The sequence below is a fragment of the Argopecten irradians genome, unplaced genomic scaffold, assembly GCF_041381155.1.
Source record: "Argopecten irradians isolate NY unplaced genomic scaffold, Ai_NY scaffold_0314, whole genome shotgun sequence".
NCBI lineage: Eukaryota > Metazoa > Mollusca > Bivalvia > Pectinida > Pectinidae > Argopecten > Argopecten irradians.
In genome coordinates, this window is record NW_027187781.1 from 3394 (window position 1) to 12463 (window position 9070).

Here is a 9070-nt window from a genome sequence, read left to right on the forward strand (position 1 = left end):
GTCAGGTGAATTCACGTATAAATTTTTACTATTTAATATATGAAGAGTAAATAAATATATTAAATCATGCGAACATCCAATCATGTGAATCAGAATTGAAAGATTTTCCTGACGAAGATATCCATTTTGCACCCCGATTAGGACGGTCTTCTACGGCCCAATGGGGGTAGCAATCACACTGGATATGTCATTAAAATGCTATCTCGAGCATATAAGCGGTGTTCAGAGTCAGATTGGCTAATTTCCTATGAAAAAATAAGCAAATATGTTATAATGTGATATTTTTCAATATGGAACTAAGTATTCATGACACCCTCACAATAGGTAACACGATTCAGGGTGGCAGTTGAAAACCCTATCAACGGGATAAATCTTTGAACATGTGCCAAAAGATAAATAGAATAAGAACAAAAAAGATTGTAAAATTGAGCACTTCGTCCATTCAGGCACAATAACATAAAAATATCCGTTTTGTATATTTGTTCGTAATGAGCGAACGATTCCAGATATTTCAGAAACGTTACTAATTGAGTACATTTATTTTTTTGCTAAACAAACCAAGATGGATATGCAGCTATCCTGAGTTATTCACTATGCACAATCTATGTGCATTGCGAATTTTAACTTTTATCTGCTAAAAATATCAATCGATCTATCTCACAATTGATCGACCAGGTTCCTGATAGACAGGTGTAATTAACAAACGTTGAAGGCTTCATGAGAAGTTTTGTGAAATCTTGCCTAATAGAATAGTGATTCTTTACTGTAAGGTTGTTTGCAGAAATAAAGCAGCACGCGGAGTTTAAACACTAATTACTATAAATGGTTTATAATACTTACTATGAAACCGTTATTCGAAATAGTTGTTATTCAGAATTTGTCACGAAATAGGTACTTTCCAATACAGGACGGGGTGTGGGCCAATATTATTAGGATTTATGAAAATATTGGTCCTAATTTATCAATTTGATAATAAGGAAAATATGGGGGAAAAATAATAATATACCAGCATGTTTGAGTTAAAGTACGTGTATTTCATTTTATCATTATATCAATATTTGACACTCCCTATTTGCTGATATCCGATATAGTGTGTTACTTGGGGCAGATACTGGGGGTGAATATAGGTCATGTCAACTGGTTTGGACATTCCTTAAATAGCATATTTTTTGTTTCTTATTCATTAAAAAACGTGTATGATGTTATTAAAATAGTTCTAATTCCCTCTATATCCAATTAAGTCTTTAATCCGTCGAAAGGACATTCATTTTTGATAGTAGTTGATACTCATATTATGTTTCCAATTCCTTATCGTACAATAACAATATCCAAGGCATTTATATAGCAAATGTTTATAGCGCTGCATATCCGATGGTAATGGTGACATAACCTTAAAAAGCCCTAGTTTAAATATTTTTTCATATTTAATGGACTTACCACTCAAAACTTGCTTTTTTTCCCAGATTGACTGTTAAAATTACAAAATTAAAATCATAATAACTTACATGGTATCTCATTAAATGGTTTTGTTCATTTTAACAAACGAGTAAGGGATAATGCATTTTGGCAAAAAAAAAAATAAATAAAAAGAATAAAAAAAAAGCCCATTTTTGTTTATAATAACGCTTCACTTTTAAGGGATATTTCTCAAGAACAGATTGATTTAATGGCTTTCTTGTTGAGGTAAGATGCATTTCGAAAATATTACATGTGTATGAAAAGTTGTTAAAGTTCAATCACATTTCTAATTTTTAAAATGTTTTAATCCAAGATCTGACCCTTTCTACTAAATATGTATTAACATTGTACTTAACATCTCATTATTAAGTATTTATCCGAGCTTTATTATAGATTTATTTACCATGTTTGTGTCCAACACTTCAACAATTCCAGCTAAGGAATGAAAAAAAATAGCACAAAATGCAATAAATAAACTTTTTGATTCAAGAGGATAATTTTCATTCATTAAACTATAAATATGAGTAGATTCACATAAAAACGGTTTTTAAAAATGATCCTAAAATATGATATTAATAAGATTTTCTAACTTTATTTTTTGTGAAATACATTATCTTTCTCCTTTTATGTTAACCAAAAATTGTCAATAATGCGAATGTACTTTTGATACTTAATATCGGACGTATATATTTATACGATAAGCCACTAATACACCATACAAATTGTCTGAGTGAATTCGATAACATTTGTACAGTTCATTCTCTTTGCATATTTTCTCTGATGATACATTTATTTATCCAAGAGAGAGGTGTTAAATTACATTTCTAATAAGGAACAGGGCATCGGGTTTCATAATTTCGGGGACATAATTTAAAAAAAGATGTAAAGAAACTGTTATATCAATAACAAGTATATAAAATATTCAGACTCATCAGTTACAAAGTAGGTGATTTAATTGAAAAATTATTGGAACATATACCACCTCCTTTATTTTTTTCTACAAACTACCGTGACCAAGAAAAAAGTCTATTCGATTTTAATGTCGATTTCTAGCAGCCAATGCCCTCTATAGTTACTTCAGCTGTATCAGACTAAAAAAATCCATCCCCAATTAGGAATGATTTCTTTTAACTTAAGGACAAGAAGTTTTTCTTTATGTACCTCGATCTAGGGTTTCATATATGAACTAAGATGGCCATTGGCCTTAAACAGTCACCCGAGTTCATATAGCAGAATGAAACAACAGGACATGTAACCACGTATATTGGCCCGTTAGGGGATTAGTCAGTGATTTTTTAAAATTAGACTATTTAATCTATGGAGAGTAATTGTTCCATCAAAATCTGTGAATTCACGAAGATAAGAGACCTTTCCAGACTATGAAGAGTATTTGATTCTACGAGTTCCAGAATTTCAGGAAGAAGATTTTTGAGGACCTTTTTTGGCCTATTTGACACATTTTAGCGCCGTCCCTAAGTCATGGAAAAATTTGTTAAATAAATGGCATATCTCATAGGAAATATTTCTGACAACATTTTACTAATAGGTCCTATTATAACTGACTAAATAATGCTCAATAATATGCTTTCGATATATAAACTATAGTAAACTTAACCCCCTCTCCAGGGAAAAACCTGAAACCCCAAGGTCATAAAATTCACAATTTTTGAAGAGGGCCTTGAGACATTTCAATCTATGAAGAGTATTTGATTCTACCACATCGGTGACATGAGAAGAATTCTTTTGAATTTTTAGCCAATTTTACCCCTTTTAGCCCCTCCCACAGGCCCCTGGGGGTGGGGTCATATATATCACAATTTTGATTCACCTTAGGTCTTTAAACATTTGTGCAAAATTTCATTCAAATTGCTTCAACGTTTTGGAGAAGAATGTAAATTGTTTACGGACACAATACACACGACGGACAACGCACGACGGACGACGCACGACGACGCACAACGACGGACAAAAGGCGATTAGAATAGGTCACTTGAGACTTCGTGTCAGGTGACCTAAAACAGCTTTAATAACGATTCAAACAAAACTATTATTAAAGCTACGCCTTAAAAATATCTAATTCGCTAATATTAGCATCAATCTACTCCTACTTGAGATTAATATGATAGCTTTCAAACCTATTTGTCCATACCTACCTTCAGTGAAATGATTTCCTCCTGACAAAGAAAAGATGTCATCAAAATATTGCAAATATTTTAAGCAAGTTTTGAAATATCGACAGAATATACTTTCAAGGAAAATATCCTGATCAAATTTTATTGTGGTGTTTAATTATTTTAATCTACGCGTCCACTGTGAACATAAATGAAGTAAATTTACTGCAAATATTGGCAAATACTGAAAAAAGGAATACTTATTGAAATATCTAGATACAAACATTATTAGATATTCATCGATAGGTTGTTAAGTGTGATACACTCCTATGTAATTCCTTATGAAAATGAATACCTAAAGGCCCTTAACAATGTAATGAGTTTCGTTGCATATCCATGGCAATTGGTTACATAACGGAAAGCACAATTTGTGAAATGATTAACTTACCATCAGGCTTGCTTTCCTTTCAGTTGACTGTTAAAAAGAGATTAAAATTCTAAAACTTAATAGAACATGTATCAAAAGGTTTCAGTTATATAACAAAACATAAGGACAATGCGTTTTGCAAAGAAAATGCACAATTCTGTTATTATAACGTTAACTAGACATTTCTCAAGAACAGATTGATATTTCATAACATTGATTATTTCCTGTTATAGAACGATGCTTCTATATATAACATGTGTATGAACATATTAAGTCATATCACACTTATACTTTTTTTATTTTTAATCCAGGATCCGACCATTCTACTAGAATGTGTAATATAGCACATAACATCTCATTATAAAATTATTATCGAGCATTATTATAGAATAGTTACCATATGTGTGTCCAACTCCAACAATTCAAGCTAAGAAAAGCAAAAATAAAAGCAAAATGCAATAAATAAACTGTTTGATTGAAGAGGATAACGTTCATTCATTATGCAATCAATATGAGAATACAAAGCTTCACGTAAAACGTTTTTTCATATTGATCCTAAATATGATATTAGTAAGACTTTTTAACATTTTTTGTGATACACATCTCCTTCTATGTTAAACGAAAATTGCCAATAATGTATGTACTGTTGATGCTTGATATCGATGTATAATTACAGCGCCGTTATAATAAGCGTACGTGCGACGGCCAGTCTAGTAGGTGGTTCCGTTGATTGGTAGCTAGTCAGTTTGCATGGTAGCTAGTCAGTTTGCCAACGACATTCAATACGCTGTGTAAGCGCGGTTCTCATTGGCTGTCGCTTCAATGTAGGGGCGGAGCTAAACTGTCGGAAATGTCTGTCGGCGATTACCAAGATCAGAAACGTGTACTGAAGATATATACCAGATATATACCAGATTTTCGGTCTATTTTAAGCAAAGCTTCTTGACCACCTAAATCTATAGTCTGTACATAATCATAATTATATTTGCGCAAAACTCAAAAACTTGAACTAATGAAATATTGAGCACATCCAGTTCTATACCTTATATACAATATATACACTATATGTCCCTTGTTTTAACCTGCTTATAGTAATGTCTTCAATAACAGCTAGGGTAAACCTTAATGTCGTAGTTCTTCCAATACGTGTTTATGAGGGTCTTGAATCTGTTCACCGACTCGGCATTCACAATTTCCGAAGGTAGGTAGTTCCAGTTCCAGTCGTTGATCACTCTTATTGCAAATGAATGTTTCCGAATGTTAAGTCTCGTATGAGGTTTCAGTAATCTTTTTTGTGTCCCCTTGTTCTGTAATGGTCTTGTTCGGTAAAGATGATCGGCATTGTAAGCTTCATAATGTAAAAACACATTTTATTTACCTCATGTATAGACTCTGAATCAGCGCTACTCGGTGAAGTACATATCCATGAAGGAAAGAGCTACTGTTGTAGCGGAAAAGTCAGTCAAAGTTGTACGGAAAAGATATCGCCTGCTACTGACTAATTATAACTTTACCGCAAGGTGTGGGAAACCAAATCGGGTACAATGTACGACCGACCATCGTGTATTGTCAAAATATATTCCGATAAAACCCGGCTTAGGCACATACCTGGATGTTAGTAGGGGATGCTATTCCAGCTGTAGGCGTAGGTTTTTTTTTAACTTTGTCACCAGTATTTAATCAGATAGATGCATTTGAATCTAGTGTTGACAATTTCTCTGCTAAATTCAGCCGACATTTTGTAAACTACCGCCGCGCATGCACCAACATCCGAGAACATTACCTGTGAGGGTCGCGCAAATATGAATCAAATTGAATTATAAGTATTAAGGCGATGCATTCAAACTCGACGTCTACAACTAGAATAACATCCCCTACTAACACCCAGGTATGTGTTAAAACCGTATTTGATCGGAATATATTTTGACAAGACATAATCTATTGTCAGCCGTACCTGATTTGGTTTCCACACCAAACGCTTGCAGCGGAAAAGTCGGGCAGAAGGTGATTCCTTTTCCGCTACAACGTAGCTAGATTCGGCTTTGACATTACATGTAACATTACAACGGATAGAAGAATAAATAGATATAAACCTCACACATTTATAAACACGATGCAAAATTTGAACCATTGGAATGTTGGTAGATAAGCTACAGTATGAATATTTCCCGAAGTCGAGAGAAATGGCCAATAATTTATGAACAACAAATCCTCAAAAAAAATCGCTAAATAAGTGAAACAAAACAATAACGAATTTTGAATACAGCGATTGATTGTATATATTGTAAACGTAATAAAATAGTACACAACGTGATCAAATCAAACACATTGTACAACAGAGTCGGGTTTGAACATCAAAGATCCGCTGGCTCCGCCTACTCCTCAATGATGTCGGCGATCTGGTAAGTCGGGGGGGGGGGGGGGGGGGGGGGGGGGGGCAATCAGTCGGGCTGCCGATGCTTCAGCCAATCAGCGCCTTCGTTACATGCCAATTAAAATCTAATCTACTGTACCAGTTACCAGCCTACTACATCAGCTAACAGCCAACGTGTCTATCGAGTGAATGAGTGTTAACATGAACACTTGTTGTAACGGCTCTGTAACATAGCCATTAATACAACGATTTGTCTGAGTGTCTTCGATAACATTTGTACAGTGCCATCGTTTTGCATGTTTCTCTTAAATTATTTCTACTAAGGAAAGCGTCGATCAAAATTAATAAACAACGTACTAAAGAAACTGTTATATCACATATAAAGTAAATACAATATCCAATTCATCAGATAAAAAGAATGATTTAAATGAAAATTGTTTGAGTATACCATCCATTTCATTTTTACATACTATGTGACCAAGAACAAATTTGTTCAGTTTTCATGTCGATTCTAGAAGCAAATACCCCCTAGTTCCTTCAATGTATCAGATAAAAATTCATCCCTAATATGAATGATTTCTTTTAAATTCAGGAAAACATTTTTTTCTTTATTACACAATATATGGGTTCCTATAAAGAAAAAAAACAGCTTTAAAACGATTCAAACAAAACTGTCATTAATGCTACGCTTTAAAAAAAATCTAATTCGCCAATATTACCATCAATCTATTCCTGCTTCAGAATAATATGATAGCTTTAAAACCTATTTGTCCATACCTACCTTCAGTGAAATGATTTCCTCCTGACAAAGAAAAGATGTCATTAAAATATTGCAAATATTTTAAGCAACCTCTGAAATACCGACAGAATATACTTTCAAGGAAAATATCCTTATCACATTTTATTGTGTTGTTTAATTATTTTAATTTACACGTCCACTGTGAACATAAATGAAGTAAATTTAATGCAAATATTTACAAATACTTAAAAAAGGAATACTTATTGAAATATCTAGATACCAAAAGTATTAGATATCCATCGATAGGTTGTTAAGTGTGATACACACGTATGTAACTCCTTATGAAAATGAATACGTAAAGACCCTAAACAATGTAATGAGCTTCGTTGCATATCCATGGCAATTGGTTACATAACGGAAAGCACAATTTGTGAAATGATTAACTTACCATCAGGCTTGCTTTCCTTTCAGTTGACTGTTAAAAAGAGATTAAAATTCTAAAACTTGATAGAACATGTATCAAAAGGTTTCAGTTATATAACAAACCATAAGGATAATGACTTTTGCAAAGAAAAAACACAATTCTGTTATTTTAAACGTTAACTTAGACATTTCTCAAGAACAGATTGATATTTCATAACATTAATTATTTCCTGTTAAAGAAAGATGCTTCTATATATAAAATGTGTATGAACGTATTAAGTTATATCACACTTATACTTTTTTTTTTAAATTTTTAATCCAGGATTCGACCATTCTACTAGAATGTGTATTATAGCACATAACATCTCATTATCAAACTATTCCCGAGCATTATTATAGAATAGTTACCATATGTGTGTCCAACTCCAACAATTTAAGCTAAGGAAAGAAAAAATAAAAGCAAAATGCAATAAATAAACTGTTTGATTGAAGAGGATAACGTTCATTCATTATACAATCAATATGAGAAAACAAAGCTTCACGTAAAACTTTATCATATTGATCCTATATATATCATATTAGTAAGACTTTTTAGCATTTCTTGTGATACATATCTGCTTCTATGTTAAACGAAAAATTGCCAATAATGTATGTACTGTTGATGCTTAATATCGATGTATAATTACAGCGCCGTTACAATAAGCGTACGTGTGACGGCCAGTCTAGTAGGTGGTTCCGTTGATTGCTAGCTAGTCAGTTTGCATGGTAGCTAGTCAGTTTGCCAACGACATTCAATAAGCTGTGTAAGCGCGGTTCTCATTGGCTGTCGCTTCAATGTAGGGGCAGAGCTAAACTGTCGGAAACGTCTGTCGGCGATTACCGAGAACAGAAACGTGTACTGAAGATGATCGGCATTGTTAGCTTTATAATGTAAAAACACATTTTAATTACCTCATGTATAGACTCTGAATCAGCGCTACTCGGTGAGGTACATATCCATGAAGGAAAGAGCTACTGTTGTAGCGGAAAAGTCAGTCAAAGTTGTACGGAAAAGATATCGCCTGCTACTTACTGATTATAACTTTACCGCAAGGTGTGGAAAACCAAATCGGGTACAATGTACGACCGACCATCGTGTATTGTCAAAATATATTCCGATAAAACCCGGCTTTGGCACATACCTGGATGGTGGTAGGGGATGCTATTCCAGCTGTAGGCGTAGGTTTTTTTTTAAACTTTGTCACCAGTATTTAATCAGATTGATGCATTTGACTCCAGTGTTGACAATTTCTCGGCTAAATTCAACCGACATTTTGTAAACTACCGCCGCGCATGCACCAACCTCCGAGAACATTACCTGTGAGGGTCGTGCAAATATTAATCAAATTAAATTATAAGTATTAAGGCTATGCATTCAACCTCGACGTCTACAACTAGAATAACATCACGTACTAATACCCAGGTATATGTTAAAACCGTATTTGATCGGAGTATATTTTGACGAGACATAATCTATTGTCAGCCGTACCTGATTTGGT

General features: G+C 33.6%; 1 long non-coding RNA gene across 1 annotated transcript; it reads right to left on the reverse strand.

Annotated features, from left to right (window-relative positions):
- Positions 1-1861: 1861 nt before the first annotated feature.
- On the reverse strand, positions 1862-7696 carry LOC138312423 (uncharacterized). Its single transcript, XR_011206943.1, has 6 exons — positions 7558-7696; positions 7152-7172; positions 4394-4423; positions 4018-4044; positions 3612-3632; positions 1862-1893 (listed from the first exon to the last, which is right to left on the reverse strand). It is a non-coding gene; the product is annotated as an uncharacterized lncRNA (long non-coding RNA).
- Positions 7697-9070: the final 1374 nt, after the last annotated feature.